This window comes from Rutidosis leptorrhynchoides, chromosome 3, assembly GCF_046630445.1.
Source record: "Rutidosis leptorrhynchoides isolate AG116_Rl617_1_P2 chromosome 3, CSIRO_AGI_Rlap_v1, whole genome shotgun sequence".
In the NCBI taxonomy this organism is placed as follows: domain Eukaryota; kingdom Viridiplantae; phylum Streptophyta; class Magnoliopsida; order Asterales; family Asteraceae; genus Rutidosis; species Rutidosis leptorrhynchoides.
Window position 1 is genome coordinate 671,853,172 of NC_092335.1, and position 27,376 is coordinate 671,880,547.

At 32.0% G+C, this 27,376-nt stretch overlaps 1 pseudogene; it reads right to left on the reverse strand.

The window, feature by feature from the left end:
* Positions 1-839: 839 nt before the first annotated feature.
* Positions 840-26,949, reverse strand: LOC139902625 (ubiquitin carboxyl-terminal hydrolase 4-like; annotated as a pseudogene).
* Positions 26,950-27,376: the final 427 nt, after the last annotated feature.

The following is a 27,376-nucleotide window of genomic DNA, read 5'->3' on the forward strand; positions in this document are numbered from 1 at the left end:
GATAGTTCATTGTCAACTTTTCTTTTCTTCGGTGCAGGCATGTTTTATTGATTTTCTGAAGTTGCAGAAGTTGTGACATGTCTTTCAGTCAAGTTTAAATCATACACCATCATTTGAAAATGCTTTTCATCAATAAAAGTGAACACACGTATGTTAAAATGACGTATATCGAGATCTTTAACAACTTTAGTCTGACAATTTAAAAACCATATGTCTATACCATCATCCTCAATTTGTAGATGCATTGTAAAATGTGGGTGTGCTGATGACGACTTCATCATATATTTCACCAGTTTCATATATTGCCATGACCCACTTGTTTGGTAGTAGCTTTATATAACAAACAATTGTGCCAAATTAATAGATACTAAATATACGTATACATACAAGTTGACAATTATTTCATATGTATATTCACATACCATCCTTTTTTTAGTTTATGTCTAAGAACCACTTCATGAACCTAGGATGTCTATTATTCGGAACATTCTTTTCACATAAATCATCATCGAACACATTAACTTCAAATGTGTTGTCACTGATGATAGTAAATTGAATATTTTAAGACAATATTCAACCATGATAACACAAATAAACACGTTCTAATGTGTAAACAAAAAAAAACTTTTTCAAACTAAAGTAATCGACTTATATTCAAAAATAGTAATAAGCAACGGTTCGTCTCCGCTAATATGTTTGACGTATAAAGTTGCAGGTTGCGATACTGAGACTTTATGATCATTTGTAGTTTAATAGGACTTGCGGACTTCATAAATTTTGGACAATCATATCGCTAGTTTATCAATCCTTTATGGTGTCATGAACAATTGCCATCACTATTATAAATGATCACTATTAGCAGCAAGGCTTTCATAGAACAAAATGTGTCCATGGTCTGTTGCTTACATACTCTTGGACTGACCCGAATGCGGTTTGAACAAAAGATTCCTCAATCATATCTACATTCTCGTCATCAAAAAACAACCAGTGATTATCGCTTTTCACCAGGCTAACATAATGCCCGTGGTTGGGCCCACTGCCAACATGAACCACCACCGCAAATAATGAGTACTCGCAATCAGCATCTTCTACTGTGTTGGTCAACTTCAGCTCGAGAGGGAAAACAACACGATATGATAACTTTCTGTACCTACCAAGCTGTTCCATGTACTTGAAACGCTTTAAATGTGTAACCAAAATATGTGGCGGTTGCTTGATCTTCATCCTCTTTTTTGCATCCTGCAAACTGGGGATGAAAAAGATACAACCAATAAACAACCCCATTAACACGCGCGCGTGCGTACACGCACACACACAAAAAAATGAACTTCATGGGATTCAATTTTTTTTAACTCTGGACCTAAATATCCCACAAAAATGAACTTCATGGGGTTCATTCTTGAAAGTAGTGACTTCATGACGACGCATGTGCGCGTACACACACATAACGAAATTTGACCCATTAACTTACAATGAGTTGATTTGGGTTCTGCTTTATCTTAAACGGATCAAAGAAAACATTGCTAAAAGGGGAACAAGTAATCTTTCGGGAGTGTTGGAAGTTAAAAAAGGTCCACTTTTAATTGCACATAAACTCTTAAATTACTTTATTTAAATATAATGTATTATATTACTGTTTTAACTCATATATATGCCATCTATTTTCAATAAAAAATAACAGCGGTTTTAGACCCACCAAATCTAATTGTTGAATTTATGCTTTAAACTATGTCATTAAAAGATATTTATCAAACTTGAACATAAACGATAATTTGTAAAAAAAAACAAAAAGCACAAACCTGCAGCATTTATCACAGAAAAACTTATCCTCGGCATTTAAGGTTTCGGTTGAGCTGAAATTCTTTAGACAACTGGTTGTCGAACTATTTTGCTCTATATCAAGGCTCAAATCTAAGAATGTTTCATCCATTGCAGTCACAGTTTCACATCATAAACACTTGGTTTCATTCGTAAGAATTCCCTGAATTTTAAAATATTGATTAAATTATTATTACTATTTTTATTTTCACTAGGACCAGCACATACTTCTATATAAATTATTGAATCATATTGTACTATAGAAAATTAGTAGTAGTTTTTTTACTAACCTACAAGTTTTTGTGAACCCAGGTAACCAAAGGCTCCTTTCACATGCCATTAGCCTGAGCTACATGTATCCCATTGGCTATATTTTCCACGGGTGACGAATTATCTTTCGAACAATTCGCTGCGTTGGCTATCTTTTCCCGATGTCTTATAATACTATTTTTGTAATTTTTGTAATTAGCCGTTACCCAACCCACTCATCTTGACACCTTTAAACAGTATGCACCTGTATGTTGATGACATCGAAGAATTCAGGCTACCATATGGTGCATATTTCTGCAAAATTCCAAGTAAATTATATTATATTAACTTAATCATTCGTGAGAACTTCAACTAATTAAATTATCATGAAACATGAACGAACAACACTTGAACAATTCCACCAAAAGGGCCTGCCAGATCATCATCACGCTTATCAGATTTTAGCCAATCAGCAGCAATGATATCGGCTAAAAAGTCATGTTTTTACCCCCGATATTGAGTCCCAAAAGCATAAAGTTCAAAACTTTTTCAGTAAAATAATTGCCTTTTCGGTTAAATTTGTAGATAAAGTAATTACGAAGACAATGCAAAAAGAATCAAGAGAAACGGAGCTAAAACGAAGATTCTATAGCGAAAACGGTGAAAGACAAGAAATCAAGTTATGATCTAGTGAAATCAGGCTGACTAGGCCAGTAAACGGCCTGCCATACGGCTTACTAAACGGCCTGCCAGTATGACAAATGGCCTGCCAAACGGTCAGAGCAAACGAGCTCGATAAACGGCTTGCCTTAGCAAACGGCCTCCAAAAATGGCCTGCCAAACGGCCTGCCAGCCGTTTGCAGGCAAATTTTGTGTCTATTTAAAGGCTTTTTGTCATCCAATTTCCACACACATCTCTTCACTCTCTCACTACAATACACTTACTCTCACTAGAGCTTTCAAGGCCTTCTCACCTCCGAGCGAGAAATTAAGTACCCGGAGGCGAACGCCGAAGATTGTAATAGGAGCGGTCTAGAGGATGTCAGCATTTGTAATGGTCCAGATCTCATCTGTAAACGGTGAACGCTTTCCTTAATTTAATGAAGTTATCTTATTATCTTAAGTTGGTTTCATCTTGCATGATTATCTATCTGTTACAAATGTTTATTATATGTTGAATACTTTATCTGAGACTTATCATACTGTTATGCTGAAACCCTGACGGTTTAGAAGTTTAATTTACGGATCACCCTTTCCGCTTATTCACGTGGTTATAACCTAGTATTAGGACCTGATCAACCCTAGGATACAAGGTAAGTAGTTATGTGTACTTAACGTCACAATAGGGATATAGTACCTACGTACGGATAACCACTTATTCATCATAGAAGAGCTGCCCATTTAGGTTGTGATTAGAGTCAGCAACAGAGAGTTCAGTGAACACTAGCTTGCTCAAAAGCATGATTCGCGTCATGTAACGACCCGTCCAAATCCATTTAGACGAATACATCATTCATCGATTTCACAGTGAGGTACTGACCTCTACATGATACGTTTTGTAAACATTGCATTCTTTTGAAAAGGCACACCATAATTGAATATCAAATTTCAAGGTTTTTGATGTTTGATGATTTCTACATATAGACAATCACCGTAGTTAATAGTTTACAATACTACATCCGTTGATAATGCAGTCAAAATAAGATACATGGTGATGATTTTGTGAATGCAACGTTTTCTCGAATAAAGCATGTATGACTCCATGCACATAGCTTGTATCACATATAAGCAAACAACGGAAGACTTCTAGGAACCTGAGAATAAACATGATTTCAAGTGTCAACACAAAGGTTGGTGAGTTCATAGTTTTAATGTTGCGCATAATCTGTATATAAAGGTGGATCACAAGATTTCAGTTGTTTCATCCAGAAACGTTTATCAAAATATTCTACAAGATTGAGCACCCTGGTAACTAAACTTTAACGTCTATATAATAAGTACCCCTGTTTTAACATACATGCAACCAACATGTACAATACACGCAAACCAACGTGTACTAAACTCAAATAGCATACGTCTGTTTTATAGTTCAGGCTAGGGTTTCTATACCTGGAACAGACGGGGATGTCAAGCCCTATGGATCCATATACCACTATTCGTGCCCACCAGTTCTTATAACCGGCAGTTACTAGTTACCAAAGCTAAGGGATTTTCGGTTCAAACTCGGTGTAGAATTTAGTATGTACTTGTATCCATTGTGTTTAAAATAAAGTGCATGTATTCTCAGCCCAAAAATATAGATTGCAAAAGCAATTAAAAAGGGAGCAAATGAAACTCTCCTTAGCAGCACATAAGGTCATTCACCGAAATGTGACCGAAACTCGGAATGCAAAATAACCGTAGATCTCAACCTAGAGAACATATGTTGGTCAATACATGTCTAACAAGTTAGGTTGGGTCATAGTGTATCACAATCCTAATGCTCGAGACCGACATGCAAAAGTTAACAAAAGTCATCTCAAAAGTCATCCTGACCCAATATGATCTTTAAATCTATACATGTTTATCATATTAACATAGTATCAGTCTTGAACGAATTTATAGTTTATCAAACTCAAAATATTATTTATTTCAGGAGCTATATTATAATTGAATTATTATGGCTTTCACAAAGCTTTCCAATACTTATAAAATCAGATTATAGTATTTATAAAGCTTTAAAACATGATAAGACAGTCAACTTTGACAATTGTTCAACAAAACGAGACGTGCCTTATATAGAAATTCATTTACTCGATTAGTAATATCTAAAAATCCAAATTATCAATCTCATAGACAAGTTGTTTAAATATTAATTTACAGTTTCAAAACCAATTTCAATTAACGTCAAACATAATTCAGTTGGCCATATCTTTTAATCCGTTCATCGAAATCACGCGATTTCTAAACGAAAAGTTATTAATTTTTCGACAGCTTTCCAATGACATGCATATCATATACTTTATATCAGTATCATATGTATCAAATTCGTGATTCATCATAAACTGTTTAACGACAAAATTAAAGCATACAAGCATGCACTAACATATATACTCGAGCACTAGACATGGATACACTATTAATATATAAAAGGTTAGATATGAATGCTCACGTATCAATATTGTGATTCAATATTGCAGGAAAGTACGTAGACGCAACGGAGATGATAAACACTAGGTTTGACTTGCGAACAATACCCACGAACATTACCCATAACCTCCATAGCTATAACCCATATTTTCCTTAGTTCTATCCCGCTTGAAAAGCTTGTTTCGAAATCGTTTGGGCATAACCTCGTCGTAATATTTTATGTATAATAATACTCCTAAGTATAAGATTAATAGTAATATTAATCTTAATAATAATAATAATAATAATAATAATAATAATAATAATAATAATAATAATAATAATAATAATAATAATAATAATAATAATAATAATAATAATAATAATAATAATAATAATAATAATATAAATATAATTATAATACAGAGTAAGAATGGATAGATAGATTGAAGAATGAATCGAGAGCAGAAGGCTCGTGCCTTTTATAGGCTTTTTCTATTTTTACAGCTCCGCGATCGCGAAGGTGCGCATTTCCAGCTCACACATTTTTGTTCACTAGCTTGTCGACATAATTTTATATTTATATATAATTTATATAATTTATTTTAATTAATTATATATTATATTATATTCTCGTGCATAGTTGACTTGTAACAATAGCTTCGTTGTCTTGTATTTTGATGCCCAGTTTATATCCCGGTTTCAGTTTTTCGAGCGTCCTTTCGTACGCTTAGAAAACTTTACTTTACGTTTCGTGACTCATACCTTTGTCAAAATATAGACTTACATCATCAATAACTATATTACCTGAAGTGTATCTTGTACGTTCGAGTGTTTTGGTCATTTGCTTCTTTAAATTACCTTCTCCTTATTTATTAAAATACATTTAATAATATCGAAACGTTTTATATCTAATTAGATTCTATACATTATCACATTGTAAAATATATATTTTCGTTTAGAAAAATATAAATTTGTATATAATATTTATTTATCAAACGGAAAAATAAACGGGTGTTACTATCGTTTACCAAAAATAATTTCGAACCTTAATATATATATATATATATATATATATATATATATATATATATATATATATATATATAAATACTTTTATATACACGTTGCAGGTTATTTATATATTTAATTCAAATACAGTCAAAAAGGAGAGATTTCTTAAATCAACGTGGACCTCACAGAGACTCGTAATCATATCGCAATGTATCAGATAAATCAATCATTTGATGTTATCTTTAAATTCCTTCGATAAATATATTAAACATATATTGAAACAATTTGTTCATGTAAAGTATTATACATCTAATACTTTGTTAACATTTTTAGTTAATATAACTATATATTATATATACATATCTTTATATACATAAATGTTCGTGAATCGTCGAGCATAGTCAAAAGGGTAATTGAATATATGAACATAGTTCCAAAATTTTCGAGACTCAACATTACAGACTTTGCTTATCGTGTCGGAATCATATAAAGATTAAGTTTAAATTTGGTCGAAAATTTTCGGGTTGTCACACGTCAAAAGCAATGTTCTTGAGATGTTGTAAGATGATCCGGGGTTGAATAAGTGATCGTAAAGGAGAGACCTCTATTCCAATTAGCAGTACCTTAGAATATCTAAGATTGCATATCTGTTAATGTTAAGGCATAGCACAGTGATTAAGTGGTAGAATATTGCTTTAGTTAGACCAACTAGGATTAAGAAAAGCTGAGACTTTCCTTTATTGGGTATACCACTTTGTTCATGTACCTAGGATTCTATTCATAAGGTCGTTTAAACCTTTTAGGTTAACGTTGGGAGTATGGATATCCGTCTTAGCTAGAATCTTCAAGGCCTAAACTCGTAGTGACAAATCAGTTAAGTTCATAGCCCAGTTGATTGAGGTTTAGTGTTTACCCTAGGAAATCAAACTCTTGCGATAATTCTCCTTCAGAATTCTATTCTTCATACCTATCTATCTCTATCTTTTTACGTTAAATTACTATTTTATTTAGTTAATCTTAATCTATCACCTCTTGTCACTAGGGTTAACTATATAGACACTTTTGTCCCACATTACTGAACAAACATACAAAAATACGAACCTGAGTTATATTTACCATTTACTCGTTAAAAGGAAGACAAGTAGGTGAGTTATAGCTAGGAGCCCCAGCTAAATATAAATAATAAAAGCATTACTCTCTTTTGGTAGCTAATCCTGACGTATATATATATATATATATATATATATATATATATATATATATATATATATATATATATATATATACATATATGGTCATAATCAAGAGGGACACTTTTTTAGGGGGAAGTAAATTTTTTTCGTTTTTTCGAGAAAAAAATTTCAGACATCAAGTTTAGGTGAAAATAAGAACATTTAAAAGAAAAACTTTGTGACGAATGTTATTATTTTGGCGGGAAATCACTCGAAGAAATAAATGATAACATTCATCATGAGTAATGTTTTAATTAGAGTTTATTTGCATCGTTTTGTTTTCATCTTGTGTGAAGTATTTTTTTTTTAAATTTAGCCCGATTTAGAGTTTATGGTTTAGGGTTTAGTGTTTTGAGTTTAGTCCCTAAACCCAAAACCCTAAACTCTAAACCGTTCTAAACTCTAATTTCTAAACCCTAAACCCTAATTTCTAAACCCAAAACCCTAATTTCTAAACCCTAATAGCTAAACCCTAATTTTTAACCCCCTAATTTCTATACCTTAATTTCTAACCCCTTAAAAAAAACTCAGAAGCAAAACATTCAATGCAATGAATGTTATCATTTATTTTTTCGAGAGTTTCCCGCTAAAATAATACGGAGTAACATTTATCACAAAGTATCTTTTTTTAAATATTCATATTTTTATGTGATCTTAATGCTTGAGAAAAAAAATTAAAAATAAAAACGAAAAAAAAAATTACTTCCCCCCTCTTCCCCCAAAAAAGTGTCTCATATATATATATATATATATATATATATATATATATATATATATATATATATATATATATATATATATAGTGGTAGGATCAAGGGGGAAGTAACCAATCGGGAGTAAGCGGGGGGAAGCAAAATGTTTTTTTTTTGTTTTTTGAAAAAACTTTGTTCACGAACATTATAGATTGGATGAAAATATGAACATTTAATAAAGACACTTTGTGATAAATGTTTTTATTTTGGCGGGAAAACGCTCGAAGAAGTAATATATAATAATTATTGTATTTTTCGAGCGTTTGTTGAGGTTTTAGATATTAGGGTTTAGATATTAGGGTTTATAGGGTTTAGATATTAGAGTTTAGAAATTTAGAGTTTAGGGTTTAGATTTAGGGTTTAGATTTAGGATTTGGATTGAGTTTTTAACACAAACGGTTTAGAGTTTAGGGTTTAGGGTTTGGTGTTTTGGGTTTATGGAATAAACCCAAAACACCAAACCCTAAACCCTAAACTCTAAATCGGGCTAAATTTTACTTCACAAAACATGAAACAAAAAAACGTTCACATTTTTCACGAACAATATTATCTTGAATCTTTTTTTTGTCGATCGTTTTCCCGCCTAAATAATAACATTCATCACGAAGTGTCTTTTCTAAATGTTCATATTTTCGTGTGATTTTGATGCCGAAAAAAAAAATTCCAAAAAAAAAAAAATTGCTTCCCCCCCGCTTCTCCCCGATTGGTTACTTCCCCATATATATATATATATATATATATATATATATATATATATATATATATATATATATATATATATATATATATATATATATATATTGGTAGGATCAATGGGGAAGTAACCAATTGGGGGGAAGCGAGAGGAAGCACATTTTTTTTCATTTTTTGAAAAAACTTTGTTCACGAACATTATAGATTGGATGAAACTATGAACATTTGAAAAAGACACTTTGTGATAAATATTTTTATTTTGGCGGGAAAACTCTCGAAGAAATAATATATAACAATTATCGTGTTTTTCGAGCGTATTTTAAGAGTTTAGATATTAGGGTTTAAAAATTAGATTTAGGGTTTAGATTTAGGATTTAGATTGAGTTTTTAACACGAACGATTTAGAGTTTAGAGTTTATGGTTTAGGGTTTTGGGTTTAGGGACTAAATCCAAAATAATAAACCCTAAACTCTAAATCGGGCTAAATTTTGAGTATTTATAATAAAGTTTGCTCTAAATTTTGAATAATAATAATAATAAAGTTTGCTCTAAAATTGAGTATTTATATTTTTAATAATAATTATTAGTAATAACAAATGCCTCACTAATTTTTTATTTTAAAAAGAATTTAAAATACATTTATTATATGAAGGTTGTACAATATGCTTCAAAATTTGTACATGTGTTCAAGGTGTTTTGTAGAAGATTGTACAATTTGTTTTAAAGTTTGTACATATGATCATGAGAATGTTATATCACAAGATTGTACATAGTGCTTCAAATATCCTACATATGTTAATAGAGGTGTTTTAACATAAGGTTGTATATAATGCTTCAAATATTGTACAAATGATCATGAGAGTGTTTTATCATAAGATTGTACGCATAATGTTCCATATATTATACAATGAACATGTTAATTTTTTTATTAAATATAATTAATTATTTAATAACATTGGACTTAGAAATCTTTTCTTTATTTCTGAAATTTTTTTAAGCTTGAATAATTCTTATTTATGACATTATCGTTTTAGAAATTTATATGATAGTATAGATTGCATATCACACAATCCATTTGATTTTTTTCAAATATATGTTGCATAAAGAGGAAATGTAAAGTCTATTGTAAAGATTGAGCTATATAAACCGTGTGATATTGTGATATGAATGATAAAAGCTGAAATTACGGATTACACGTCAGAATCTATTAATCAAATTGAAATTTAAATAGGGTGAGGATTAAAACTGATTTAAATAGAGCTAAAATTATTGGATAAAATTGAGTTTCTTGCTAATTTGTGAATCATTCAGTAGTTGTGTATGTAGGCAAATAGTTACACGTTTCTCAAATGATCAAATCATCACATTATTTACAATAATTATTTCGTAATTATAGCTTATATACTGACTACTCAAAATCACGGAGTAATAATTTATTTTAGTTAGTTACTATAAGTACAAATTTTTTAATTATAAAATATTAAGGATTAATAACATCATCTAAATGATCTAGATGTTTTTCTTTTTATTTTTGATTTTTCCTTGACAAAGAAATTAGCCTAACAATGAAATCATAATTATAGAATTTTAATAGAAACTATAGATAGATTTGTATTCGTATTATTATTTTAAGGGAAAACCAATCATAGTATTTTGAAATATATAATGCTAAAACTAATATTAAAAACGTAACTTATATTTTATTTTATATATTTATATTTATAATATAATATAAAATATAAATATAAATATACACAAAGATAATAATATGAATTACACAAGAAGGTGAAATGAGCTATATCTGGAAAGGCGTGATGATGACATTTTATTGCGTCGCTTGGCAACTGGCACCCCACAATTACACGTTAAGCAACGACGATTTTTTAATTATTGTACACGTATGATAAAAAACAACTTAATAATATTAATAAGGAGTTTTAGTGACAACTTGTTTTCGAACCCTCGCTTCGCGGCGGGGGTTCGATTTTTAATGTATTTTATTGTGTTTAGTTACGGAGCCTGCGAGTGAAAAATCAACATATATGAAAAGTACCCTAAATATTTAGCGTTTTTTTAAAAGTGTCTGTGTTGCGTATAGTTAGTGACATTGTGTTCATAAAATTATTTCGATTTTAAGAATGGTGTCGGAAAAATTTAACTCGTTGCGAGCGAGAAGATACGGCCTGTTGAATATTTGAGTGGAGTTTATTTAAGATATTTTATGAAAATTTTGATTTGACGCTTTAACCCCCTGTGTTGGGGGCCGATTTTAATTTTTGAACAAAGTGTGGGGACTTTTGCGGTATTACTTGAAAGAAAGAAGGGGAAAAAAGTGAAAAGACGAAAATACTCCTGGTACTATTTATAAGTTTTGTCTAATAGTTAGTATGGTAATTCATAAAATTGTCATTAAAGAATTTAAATGCAAATAATATTTGTGCATTAAAAAAGTCAATCATACACACATAGGCGTCTTCGAACATGAAAAAAATGGACAACCGCTAAAGACCCACAAATTTGAATATATATGTATATACACACATAGTTGATATATGATTTTGCTTAGGGTAGTTTTATATAAGTAATATTTTAATTATAGTTAGATGACAAATATTTGAGAATAAAACATTTTGACAAATATAAGATGTATAAGATTTCATTTTTATTTTTGCTCAACGCCTTCTAATTTGCTGGAGACGGCTCTAGTCACACTCTAAAATAACTATCAGATGTACCATATTTTTTCATTAATTATTTTTAGTGACAATCATAAGAGTTGTTATAAGAAAAATTCAAATATTAACAATGTTACTTTTCTAGTTGTAATCTTGAATGTTATGGTTAGAATTAAATTTGAGCAAGTATTTTATAATAGTTAAGGGTGGTTATTTTTAAAATAAGTGTAGTTTATTATCATTGTATAGACAATTTATGTATTTTACAAAAATTTCAAGATAACTATAAAGCTATAGACATAAAAAAAATCTTAAAATTATTAAAATAAGCATTGGCAGTCGTGGTATGCATATATGTTTATGGTGTAATTGTATATTTTCTAATGTTATATAAATTGAAAATGAATATAATATAAATAGGAATGTAAATGATTATGATTAATTTTATATATTTAAAGTGAAAAAATAGATAATAAAATATTTGAAAATTGTAAGGAGGTCAAGTATAGATTTATAGTTTTAAAAACTTTATACTCGTAGATAGAAAGAGAGAGATGAGAGGCCATTCAAACTTGCAAAAGTTCCAAGGTCACTGGTTGCTTGTCAAAGATCACCTTATTAAGACTCTTGATTGTTTTGGGATAAAATGAAAATATCTCGCGGTTGCAACGCATCTATCATCATATTAATACCAAAGAAACCTAATTCATTCGGTTTTAATGAATATTGTCCGATTTGTCTCATTGGCTCGTATTATAAAATACTCACGAAGATTCTCTCCATTAAGTTATCCAAAGTCATCCACAAAATAATCAGCATGGAACAAACAACATTCTTAAAGGGTCGTATAATTCTACATAGCGTTCTCGTGGTAAATGGAGTTATTGATGATCTTAAAAGTAGAAAAAAAAGGTCTCGTCTTTAAAATAGATTAGAAAAAGCTTTTGATTCTATTAGTTGGGATTTTCTCTCTAGCACAATGCAAAGCTTGAGTTTGAACCTACCTAGATTCAGTGGATAATTAGATGTCTTTTTTCAGCTTCAATCTCGATATTAATAAATGATTCGCCTACCAAGGAGTTTACTCTGGAACGTGGTGTTCGTCAAGGGGATCCAATCTCCCTTTTCTTATTGATTATTGTCGCGAGGGTTTAAATATTCTAAGAAAAAGGGCTCTTACAAACGGTTATATCAAAGGGATTGAGGTAGGATGTAACGACCCCAAATCCGTTTACCAAAAACGAAGAACATTTTTTTTATAAGTTAGGTCCCATTTATACAATACATTTCCAAATTTGTTTTAACCAAAAACATAATATCATGACATTACGTTTAACAACTTACAACGACCCTTGGTACCCAAATGACACCTTACAAAAACATTTGTAATAATAATTCAATTACACAAACACGGGTTAATACTCAATAACCCAACCCGATACCAAGAGCATTATCACAGGGGGCTACCAAATCCCCAATTCGCGTCCAAAAATTCAAAAGCTACCCCATCGAGCCCAAGCGCTCCTACGCATCTAGTCTAACAACTAGCTAGCTTCACAAATCACAATACCTGTAAAAAGGTAAACAACGAGAGGGGTAAGCAAAACGCTTAGTGAATGCAATAATTATATATATACATATACAATTTACCTACTTGCACCCACTTACACAACCACGCATAAATTTCGCATATCAATATATACAAGCTAGCATTTTCAAACGTACAAACTAGCATCATAATTAGCACATAATCTCAACAATATAAATGCTAAATAATAAGCAACACACAAAATATCGATGTTCAAAACATCCGTTAGTATTCAAGGCTAGCCCCGCGAATGGTATCGTCAACATCGAACTTAAACCCCATCCGCCTCATTTAATGTGGTATCGTCAATATTGAACTTAAAACTCACATATGAGGTATCGTCAACATTGAACTTTAACCCCTCATCAAATCACTACAATAGTGGTATGGCATCGTCAACATCGAACTTTAACTCCGTACATGAGGTATCGTCAACACCGAACTTTAAACCCTCATCCAACAAACAATAGTGGTATGGCATCGTCAACATCGAACTTTAAATCCATACATGAGGTATCGTCAACACCGAACTTTAAACCCTCATCGAACAATAACACACACAAGGATATGGTATCGTCACATCGAACTTTAAACCCATATCCCGCAAATATATAAACCGTATACATACATATATAATTATTCCACTCACCTTGAAATGCCTGCACAAGTCACGTATGACATGATCTTCGTCCTCAAATTCGAGCAAGCAACCACCTATATCACACATAGGTACAATGTACACATAAATAGCCATTATCTAAAAGAGAACCCGACACAAACATCCCTTAACCGAGGGATTACACCTTGCTCTCCAAAACCCGCCCATTTAACACCTAATGGACACAAACCAACTACCACTTTAGGTGGTAATTCAAACTCACTCCACAAAGTACAATTTAACCTAATTTATACTTTACACCAATTAGACCAACCTAGGTCTTAACACTAAATTACTACTTAGGTAGTAATAATTTCAAACCGCCATTTACACAAAAAACACCACACGTGTAATATTGACCCATATTGCATTTGACCACATTTGACTTATGTTAAAAATATCATTTTAATCCAAAATCACTTCTCGCGAGTAATTACATCCAAAAACATAATTTAGCACTTAACAAAAGTGTTTAACGTTCATTTGACCAAAACTAGTGTCATTACCAATTTTGACCCAATTTAAAATCAACTCATTTTGACATAAGTCCCAAAAACATCCTTAATCACTAACGGCTAGTGATTAACTTTCCAAAACACCAATTAATACTTGAATCAAATATTTATATGCTTGGTTCATCAAATCTTGACCCATAACTTAGTTTGACACCAAATCAAGGCTAACACCCATTTTGACCAACAAACATGTTCTTATGAACATCTAAATTACCAACACACTTACCATCTAGTGATTAATACCCAAACCCATGACAAATTTAGCCAATCTCATCAATAAACCCTAAACTCACAATAATCGGGTTTACTTACACAATACATACAACAAAACCCCCAATTTCATGAGAAATGGGGTTTATAACCCATCACTAACTCAAACCCTAACCTTCTATCAAAATCAAAGTAAAGAAAATCGGAGTTAGGACTTACCACCACTACTAAAACGTAGCTAGAAACGAGATGAACAACTTTAATTCTTCCACTTCATGAAGATTCCATCTCCTTCCTTTGATCTAGCACTTTCTCACTCTAGTTCTTATCTCTCTCTCTCTCTCTCTCTAAGAATGAAGATGAATGATTGAGGTAGGTGAAGAATGAGGATAAGATAAGCCTTGAATCAGTTTTGAGGCTCCAAAACCGTCCCACAAGTGAAAAGACCAAAACATCCCCAAAATATCCCTTTAAAAATGGGTTAAAATGGTCAGTTCAGCGACTTTGTCGTGTTTCGCGATAGTCTGTAGCGTTTCGCGACACCCAGGACTTAGGTTCACTTTTAGTGGCGCTTTCTGATGCACACATTTACTGACACTTTTGAGAACATTTTCTGATGCACAAATTCAGGATCTTACATAGGACACGATAACATCATAGTGTCTCACCTACAATATGCCGATGATACAATAAAGTGAATGAAGTATCTGAATGATATAGATGACAAATTTACCCCTTATTCATTTAAGGGCAATTTGCCTAGAAATGTAATATAAAAAACCTTTTTTTTAATAAAAGGTATATCAGTTTTTTTTATTGTCCATAAAGGATTTTGATTTTAAATTAGTGTTTAAAAGTGTAACACCCTGTTTTTTTTAATCACAGCGGAAGACTTAATTTACATAAATACTCTTAGTTAATTTCAAACATGATTATCACAGATGCTTAGTTAATTACTTCATTACAAACCATAGTTGTTACGTTAAATGACTAGTTACATATTTACAAAAATTAAGACATCAGAGTTCGTCTTGTCAAACACATCTTCAACCCGATTCCCGTCCCTACCAGCACTAAGATCCAAAACCTGCAAGGGAGGAGGTGAGGGGTTAGCACGAGGCTAAGTGAATGGAACTATTAAAAGGTCTAGCATACAGTACCAACTTGTACTCCTACATCAACAAATATATACAACCACATACAACAAACAACAACTGGCAACTATGCTCCAACTAGAGGACCGGCGGCTTGTACGGGCATACGACCACTAGCTGATCAGGCTAGAGTCTACCGATAGTCCTTACTACTGAATCCCCAGTATAGTCATCCATACGCAGGTGATGCGTCATTCAGCACTATACTCAACAAACAGTAGCCAACTGGACCCAACCACAACTAGGTTGACCTCTCTGAGCTAAACCTAACAGATCAAGGTTCCAACGACAACAACAACTTGTGCACATACAACCAGTTAACTACTACTACTACTACTACTACTACTACTACTACTACTACTACTACTACTACTACTACTACTACTACTACCACTACAGGCAACTAATACTACTAAATGCATGGCAACCCTAACTGTGATCAACTGTACAACATAACTTCTAAACATGAAAACTAACAACAATAGTAAACATAGTAGCGCAACTTGCTACTCTATACTACACTAAGAGATAATCCCACTCACCGAATACCAGCAATTACTCAGATTTTCACTACTGAGCCTCGTTCTTGTCTTTCTCACCTAAGAACACCATAAACATAGTTAGTTTCTGTTCGTTAACATAAGACAGCACAATACAGCAAATCAGTATTAAAAGCGCCGCTAAAAAGTCTATTCAACACTTATGCATTTTCAGAATTTACATCATGATTATCGAAAGACACGCAGGCAGCATAACGGCTAGACATAAACACTTAGTAAAATATTCTGCCCACAAAGACACTCGGTCGACTGACTCACACAGTCGGTCGACTGTGTCAATACACACGGTCGTGTGTCTTCTCACTTAGTCGACTGACTAATAAAAATCATCATGTCAGAAACCAGACACACTCGATCGAGTGTGTCACTCAACCGGTCGATCGTCTACACAGTCGGTCGAGTGTCAAGAGACACTCGACCGAGTGTGTTCATCTGATGAACTAGATGAACACAGCTACGGGTTTAACTCAAAATTCACCAATTCTTGCTCTAGAGCTCGAATCTTACCTCAAAACTGACCAAATCGAATACACTAAACATTAATAAACACAAACCCATAAGATTTTAACACAAACAACATCAAAATCAACCATTTTGACCCAAATTGCACTTTTAGTAAACTTAACACAAAAACCCCATTTTCTCAAAGATTAGAGCTTGAAACACTTTGATTCTTACCTCAATAGATTCAGTATATCGTAATGAACAAGATGATATGAACGATTTGAACTCTATAACACAAATTAAAAATCTAGGGTTAGAGATGATGAAGATGAGTGAGTACGGGTGTTTGGTGAGTTTTCTAGAGAGAGGTGGAGAAATGAAAGAATAAGGCTGCATTATACATTTATTTGGGGTTAAAACCCCATAATACACGGGTATTTACCAGTTATCTGATAACTTTGGTATTTAATTTGACTGCCCTAACGGAGTGCAAATTAAATAAACGAACCTGTTCTGTGACTCTTGTCACAAACATAATAACACACAAACACACCCAAGGTCAGAAGGGTCTTTTCAGCTAGGTCCGGTAACAGGATGTTACAAAAAGGATGTCTAATTGCAAAATAATTGCAATTGGGTAAATATTGACAAGTGGAATTTTTAGTTAATTTATTTGCTTACTTGTAAATTTCAAGTCATATTTAGAATTCCACGTCATATTTGAATGTGTTTTCTTTACTTTGAAATTCCACATCATAATCCAAGTCATATTTAAAATTCCACATCATATTATAATATACATATTTACAAATCAAATAAATCTCACATTGTTCTTAACGAAGTTTCTCGGTGAAAATTGACTATCTCTAGCATTGGTCCGAATCAATGTTTGGTTTTGAAACTTTGATACCTATTTAAGACGACTTGAAATGACTGTTAACGTTGGACCCGACCGTTGATTTATTGGATGAATTTAGGAGATCGGTTATTTGAAACCCCATATGGTGACTTAGTCATTTATGAAACAATAAAGTAAAAAAAGGAATGTCATGGGAACCTGAACTGAAACTAGAAAATCAAGGTTTTGATAAAGATCTGTGACTTTAGTGACTATGATTGACCAGATTTTGAGGATGGAATCTCTTTAAGGGGGTTAGATTTGTAACACCCTTAGATCGAGGCTAGTAAGAATGACTAGTTTGCCCTTATGTATTATTAAATGTTAAATTCAATAATAATATGTTTATAGCTATTTGACTATTGGGTTGAGATCAGTTTGTGACAAGGGTCACAAAACATGTTTGTTTATTAAATATGGACTTCGTTAGGACCACATAACTGTAGTGACCCTAACTTTTTCATGATTATATATTAAATGAAAACTATATTTGCATGATTAAATGTTTCCAACATGTTAAGCAATCAAACTTGTTAAGACTTGATTAATTGAAATGAGTTTATGTAGATAATTGACCACCCCGTTTGCCTGATGATTCACGAACGTCATAACTTGTGATAATTATATAATCGTTTTATTTTTTTTATGATGTAAGTTTTTATTTTATATATATAAGAAGAAATACAATTAAATCAAAGATGTACAACTAAAACACTATTTGCTACAGTAAAACACTATTTGCTACAGTAAAAACACTATCTGCTACAGTACCTTTTCACTTTGCTACAGTGAAATACTATTCGCTACAGTGAAAATTATTCGCTACAGTAAAATACTATTTGCTACAGTAAACACTATTTGCTACAGTAACACTATTTACTTGTATTCAATCCTTATTCGTACTCGTACAATACACAACTTCTAAATGTATATATTATTGGTATATATACTTCAATGATCAGCTCTTAGCAGCCTTAATGAGTCACCTAAACATGTGAGAATCATCATTTGGCAACTAGCATGAAATATCTAACAAAAATACAAACTAATGGAACCTTATATTCAAGGGTAGGATCACGTTTTTCTTCACCAACCATAACACTTTCATTTTTCAACTTTCATGCATCAAACTTATCTCTCTCAAGTTCTCTCTTGGTGTTCTAAGTGTTCTTCATCATCTTCAACAAAATCTAGCTCAATCTAGTTCATAAATCCTAACCTATATCAACTTTCAAAACAACTACTCAAGTAAACTTCAAGAACACTTTCAAGTTTGCAAGTCTACTTCCAAGCTTTCTAAACCATTCCAAGTAATCATCTAAGATCAAGAAACCTCTGTTATTTACAGCAGGTTATCATTCTAATTCAATGTAATACTCATATTCAAACTTTAATTCAATTTCTATAACTATAACAATCTTAATTCGAGTAGGAATCTTACTTGAATTTATTTTCGTGTCATGATTCTACTTCAAGAACTTTCAAGTCATCCAAGATCCTTTGAAGCTAAATCATTTCTTGTCACTTCTAGTAGGTTTACCTACTAAACTTGAGGTAGTAATTATGTTCATAACATCATTCGATTCATATATATATATATATATATATATATATATATATATATATATATATATATATATATATATATATATATATATATATATATATATATATATATATATAACTATCTTATTCGAAGATTTAAACTTGTAATAACTAGAACATAGTTTAGTTAATTCTAAACTTGTTCGCAAACAAAGTTAATCCTTATAACTTGACTTTTAAAATCAACTAAACACATGTTCTATATCTATATGATATGCTAACTTAATGATTTAAAACCTGAAAACACGAAGAACACCGTAAAACCGGACATACGCCGTCGTAGTGAAACCGGGGGCTGTTTTGGGTTAGATAATTAAAAACTATGATAAACTCTGATTTAAAAATTGTCCTTCTGGGAAAATGATTTTTCTTATGAACATGAAACTATATCCAAAAATCATGGTTAAACTCAAAGTGGAAGTAAGTTTTTCAAAATGGTCATCAAGACGTCGTTCTTTCGACTGAAATGACTACCTCTTACAATATTGACTTGTAACCTGTATTTTCGACTATAAACTTATACTTTTTCTATTTATTTTCATAAATTTCAGTTCATTATGAAACCATAGCAACTTGAATCACTCAAAACGGATTTAAAACGAAGAAGTTATGGGTAAAACAAGATTGGATAATTTTGCTTGTTGTAGCTACGTGAAATTTGTAACAAATCTATACAAATTATAACTTAACTAACTTATATTATATTGTACATGTATTCTAACATATATTATGTAATCTTGGGATACCAAAGACACGTATACAATGTTTTGACATATCATAACGACCCATCTATTTATATTATTTGGGAACAACCATAGACACTCTATATGCAGTAATGCTCGAGTTAGCTATACAGGGTTGAGGTTGATTCCAAAATAATATATATACTTTGAGTTATGATCTAGCCTGAGACTTGTATACACTGGGTCGTGGATTGATTCGAGATCATATATATTGATTTATTTCTGTACATCTAACTGTGGACAACTAGTTGTAGATTACTAACGTTGGACTGCTAACTTAACAAACTTAAATCGTTAAAACGTAATAAAAAATGTTGTGAATATATTTCGATCATACCTTGATATATATGTATACATTTGTTATAGGTTCGTGAATCAACCCGTGGCCAAGTCTTACTTCCCGACGAAGTAAAAAATCTGTGAAAGTGAGTTATAGTCCCACTTTTAAAATCTATTATTTTTGGGATGAGAATACATGCAGTTTTATAAATGTTTTACGAAATAGACACAAGTGATCAAAAAAATTACATTCTATGTTGAATTATCGAACCGAATATGCCACTTTTTAGCTTGGTAGCTTAAGAATTGGTGTTTATTATAATTGCCACCAATTGATGCGAATCCTAAAGATATATCTATTTGGCCCAACAAGCCTCATCCGAGTTACGGATGCTTTAGTACTTCGATTTATCATGTCCGATGAGAGTCCCGGAATGATGTGAATATTCTATATGCATCCTGTTAAGGTCGGTTACCAGGTGTTCATCATATGAATGATTTTTATGTAGTTTGCATGTTATTGAGAAATGAAAATTGAAAATCTTGTAGTCTATTATTACGAATTGATAAATATATAGGTTAAACCTATAACTCATCAACATTTTTGTTGACGTTTAAAGCATGTTTATTCTCAGGTGATTATTAAGAGCTTCCGCTGTTGCATACTAAATAAAGACAAGATTGGAGTCTGCATGCTTGTATAATATTGTTTAAAAACTGCATTCGAAGACTTATATTGTTGTGTAATATTATTGTAAACCATTATGTAATGGTCATGTGAAAACGCTATATTTTAGATTATCATTATTTGATAACCGTCATAATATTTTAAACCTTTATCGATAAAATAAAGGTTATGGTTTGTTTTAAAAATCGAATGCAGTCTTTGAAAAAGTCTCATATAAAGGTCAATACCTCGTAAGGAAATCAATTAATATGAAACGTTTATAATCGATATGAACGGGACATTTCAATAACGAGGTACGTAAGATACCTGAAAATAGGTAAATACTCGTGTATTCAGGGGTATGGGTTTTAACCCTTTTATGTGTTGTATCTGAATTAGTTTTTCTACATTTTCCATTTTGTGAAATCTCTCAAACACTCTCGTACCTTAATTACCTCACCTAACAAACCCTAATTCCTTTAATCTCGTTTTTGTATTGGATCGTGTTGAGAAATTAGTAGATTGTGGTTTCAAGGAATCAAACACGGTAAAGATTGTTCATTTTCGTGTCCAAAGCTGTGTTTAAATGTGATTTTTGGTTAAGTGTGTATATAATGTGCTTTTGGTCCAAATCTTGAGATTTAAGTGTTGTTTTAGAGTAATACTTGTAGAATAGAGTTCATTTATGTGTTGTATAAGTTTTGTGTTTGGTATTGAGGTCAAAAACGGGATCCAGAAACAAGATTTGGAGATTTTGGCTTGAAAATTCGTTGAAACTGTTGTTGCTTCAGATGAACTGCAACCGTATGAATGGTCACTGCACCCGTATGGATTGGGTTGCAACCGTACGGATATAGATCACTTGGATCCGTACGTATGGGAGCTTCATCCGTACGAATGGGTCTCGAATCTGTACGGATGTGGTAAGGTGGAAGATAAAGGATGTGATGGTGTTTTCTTACGAGTACCTTGATGGTTGTGTCCATGATACGACGTTTTAGTGTGTTGACAACTTAAATATAAAAACTAGGATCAAATGACTCAACTAAATTACACATAAACATCCTGAAAATAATTCCCTGATCATCATAGCAATTAGTAAGTATTCAAACAAGTTCGTTCCACATGGAGCAGTTGCTTTAGATTTCGAAAGACTAATAATTATCCTAAATAGGGGGTGTGAAAGAGTTTTGCATTAAATTAAACTAAATATTAAGCTAAAAGGGATAAATAAATAAGAAAAAACGTGTCCACTCGATTGATCCACTCTTTGATATGGATGGCCCTTTACACTTAGTTAAATATCAATGTCGAAACATATGGTCTCATTCCAATTCGCTAATCTTCATTAAACCTCAATCAATTAAAGTTCATTAACTTACGTAGACTCACTTCAAAAGATTAAAACTATGTTGAGTAAATCATTGAGACTCGATCTTGAATTAAACTCATGTAAAAATTCTTAATCACAACAATCACTTGAAATGATTAGCACCACTATGTTGACTAAAAACCCTTTTGAAAACCAATCCAAATCAAAGACACAATCCTTGAAATCCCTAATTTAGTTATCTAGATGACCAAAAGTGTTGAAACATAAATTGAATCACATATAAAATCACTAAGATAGTTTAAAAATCTATGTAATCAAAATGGAGCTAAATTAGGGATCTTCAACCAAACTCAACAATCAATACTCATTCAAACACAAATTCTATTGATTAGGGCAAATCCAATCAATGAATTTTACAATCAAGTGAACACAAATGAATTTATGCTAACATAACTACAATAATAAGATCTAAATCAAAGAAACAACTAGCATTAATCATTACAACTAAATTGGAGAAGATTTAGTACCAAAATAAGGATGAAACAACAAGAAATGGAAAAGATGATGGAAATCTAACATCTAGCTTCAGTAATAGTCAACTTGGATCATAAATTGAGCTTGCATCTTCATAGAATCATGAAAGGGACCCTTTTAGGGTTCCATTACGGACCCCAATCGTAGCTCTCTTGGGTCCTCTTATGTCATTCCTTTTATAGTGGGTCAAAATAATAAAGTGTTGATTTAGCGTTGGTGGTTCGCACCAAAAAGGTGGTGCTCCGCACCTTAACACTGATTTGCACTTGGTGCACCACACCAAAAAGGTGGTGTCCCGCACCTTAGCGTTGATTTCAGTTATTGACTTTTAGAGGATCCTTTTTAGATTCGTGGTGCTCCGCACCTTAACACTTACTCAGCTACTGACTTTGAATTTCATTTTTTTTAGCTTTGAGGTGCGCCACACTTGGTGTTGATTCTTCATTTTTACTACAAAATTTCACTTAGTTCAGTCTTTAGGCTCAAGTCTCTTGATTCTTTTTGTAGTGACCCGAACTTTTCCATATTTATATATATTAATTGAGATTGATATTTACATGACTAAATATTTCCAACGTGTTAAGCAATCAAACTTGTTAAGACTTGATTAATTGAAATAAGTTTCATATAGACAATTGATCACCCAAGTTGACCGGCGATTCACGAACGTTACAAAATTGTAAAAACTACATGTTGTGGTATATATAGACATATATATATGGTTGACATGAGATTACGATGAGTAAGTATCTCACTAAGTATATTAACAATGTGTGATATACATAAGAAATGAGATTACTAAGTTAAGAAACTCGAAATGATATATATAACGATTATCGTTATGATAACGTCTACTAAATACATATGTATCATATTAAGATATTGATACACTTAGTTAATTATGTTAAATGATAAGTAAATATATCATTAAGTGTATTAACAATGAACTACATATGTAAAAATAAGACTACTAACTTAATGATTTCGAAACGAGACATATATGTAACGATTATCGTTGTAACGACATTTAACTGTATATATATCATACTAAGATATATTATATATCATAATATCATGATAATGTAACAATTTAACATCTCATTTGATATAATAAACAATGGGTTAACAACATTTAACAAGATCGTTAACTTAAAGGTTTCAAAACAACATTTACATGTAACGACTAACGATGACTTAACGACTCAGTTAAAATGTATATACATGTAGTGTTTTAATATGTATTCATACACTTTTGAAAGACTTCAAGACACTTATCAAAATACTTCTACTTAACAAAAGTGCTTACAATTACATCCTCGTTCAGTTTCATCAACAATTCTACTCGTATGCACCCGTATTCGTACTCGTACAATACACAGCTTTTAGATGTATGTACTATTGGTATATACACTCTAATGATCAGATCTTAGCAGCCATGTGAGTCACCTAACACATGTGGGAACCATCATTTGGCAACTAGCATGAAATATCTCATAAAATTACAAAAATATGAGTAATCATTCATGACTTATTTACATGAAAACAAAATTACATATCCTTTATATCTAATCCATATACCAACGACCAAAAACACCTACAAATACTTTGATTCTTCAATTTTCTTCATCTAATTGATCTCTCTCAAGTTCCATCTTCAAGTTCTAAGTGTTCTTCATAAATTCCATAAGTATAGTTTCATAAAAATCAAGAATACTTCCAAGTTTGCAAGTCTACTTCCAAGCTTTCTAATCCATTCCAAGTAATCATCTAAGATCAAGGAACCTTTGTTATTTATAGTAGGTTATCTTTCTAATTCAAGGTAATATTCATATTCAAACTTTGTTGACGTTTAAAGCATGTTTATTCTCAGGTGAATACTAAGAGCTTCCGCTGTTGCATACTAAAATAAGGACAAGATTTGGAGTCTATGTTTGTATGATATTGTGTAAAAACTGCATTCAAGAAACATATGTCGATGTAATATATTTCTATTGTAAAACCATTATGTAATGGTCGTGTGTAAACAGTATATTTTAGATTATCGTTATTTGATAATCTACGTAATGTTTTTAAAACCTTTATTGATAAAATAAAGGTTATGGTTGTTTTAAAAATGAATGCAGTCTTTGAAAAACGTCTCATATAGAGGTCAAAATCTCGCAACGAAATCAATTAATATGGAACGTTTATAATCAATATGAACGGGACATTTCACTTTTGCACTATTTTGGACTCTTAGATTATTTTTGCCTTAAACCATCTCCTTACCAACAAACCATCACTTCCAATCATCAAATTCTTCAATACTTAAACAAATGGAGACGGATATTTTGAGGATAAACATGTGTAATTCGAGCAATATCATTCCACGTGTTTGATCTACCAAATTGTCTATTCTTTGTTGAAAATATAGATCGAGTACATGGTATTGTGTACGGGTGGATCACTTGAGTGATGGGTTTGATAGAGTCGGGTCGGACTCCGACCCGGTATTATGTGACATCAAAAAGTTTCAACAGCTCCAAGAGTGACTTTTAGCTTCGAACTAATTTGTCATGTTGTAACATGTTGGATCGCGTTTGAGCTCCATTTGATTTATTTGTTTCACTTCAAATTTGAATCACAAGTTCTACATATCACTCTTTGCACCAGTACTCCAACAATCACGATGGGCCAGAGCAACAACAAGAGCTGCAAAAGTAAATCAAAACCCATCATATTTTGACTGTTTATGTTTTCTTTGAACAAAAAACCTGTTGTATGTTTTCGTTCATACTTTAACTTTTATTGGAAAATCGTTAAGTAAATAATGGGTCAAAACAACGTGAATCCTTGTTTTGATCAACACTTTCAGTTTTCGAAATCTTTTACTTTCTTTGTTTCAATGGTTAACTGCAGAAATGACAATTCAGTTCAAGCTTACAACAACAACAACAAAACCCAATACCACAATGATTGGTGTATGGGGGAGGTGAGATGTAGACAATCCTTCCCCTATCCGAGAATAGAAACAAGTCCTTTCTCTACCCAGAAAGTAGAGAAAGTCATCCCTCTTTCTATTCGACGAATAAAGAGATTGCTTCCGAGTGGACCTCCGGCCAATTTATAAAAACAGTAAAACATAAAATAAATAAAAAATGAGTGTTGTTTTTTTAAGGGCAAATGGACCGAAAATATAACATAAGTTACTTAATTTGACAACCAAGGTAACTTCCAATTTGCACACAGGGGCGAAAATAGCTTGGGGCAGGGGCGCCTGCCCCCAGTGAACCCCGAAATTTTAGAGCTAAAAATTTGGATTATTGATTTTGCCCCAACCATAAATAATTTTTTTAGGAAAGGGTTTAGCTGTTTGGGGATGACAGATGAAAGAGAAGACTATATTTTCATAAAGGACCTTCTAATTTATATGAAACTCATAATTTGTCTCCTTATTTTAAGGGTAATGATATATTCACATTTAAAAGTACTACATTTATCATAAATATGCAATATTTAACTGTACAGTACAATCAACTAATGCACAGTTTATGGTGGATGAAGTAATTTTGAAGGTGGATATATCATTACCTTTATTTTAACCCTTATTTACCTATATACTAATTGTCACGCCGGTTTTAGCTGTTTGGGGATGACTGATGAAAGAGAAGACTATATTTTCATAAAGGACCTTCTAATTTATATGAAACTCACAATTTGTCTCCTTATTTTAACCCTTATTTACCCACAAACTAGCCACGCCGGTTTTGATCGTTTTCGCCCGACCCCGCCCAAATTCTGTCCAAAACTACATCTGCTCCCCTATATAAAAGAAAAAAAAAGGCAAAAAAAAAAAAAAAAAAACCCCCCACGTTTCTTCACTCTCTCTCCTCTCTGCACTCCTGTTGCCGATTCTTCTTGAAATCTAGGGTTTCCCCAATTCGTTTACGCTTGGATTTTTTTGGGTTTCGTTGGTAAACAATCAGATAATCATACTCACGTTCTTTCGTATCGCGGTGGTCTCGATTTAACCCTAGGGTTTGATTTTTTTGCGGTGCCGTTAGAGGTGATGTTTTGGTTGTCGGTTCCGCTGTCGCCGGTAGAATAAACGGCATCATAATCGTACCTGACAATCTGGTACTTGCGATGTGATAGCTGAGTGTTTGCTTAGGGCTTGATTTTATTACAGTGTCGTTGGAGGTGACGTTTATGGTTACCGGTGCGGCTGTCGCCGGTAGCATTACTGACGACGATTACTTGCTCTTCCACTCCGCCGTTATTTAAATGTAAGTTGGTTTAATTGATATTTAAGTTGATATTATTCATTCTCTTTTTACTTTTTGCTCTCATTGATTTGTGTCTATGGTGAATTTAGATGGTTTTCAATTGTGTTTAGGTTAGTGTTTTTTAATTTTCCTGATATTTAGGTATTACACTTTAATTATGAGTTTTTAATGCTAATTCTTTATGACTAATATATGTTGATTATTTTGGTTTCTTATTCTATTGCATTATGTCGTTTCAGATTTATGGTTCTATAGACACTAGGAGGGCCTGCTAATCAAAATTACCTTTTAGGTTGTGGTTATCAAAAAGTACACTTAATGATCTCTTATATGCATCAAAAAATTCAGTTTATGATACATTATTATATTTGTTATGCTAATC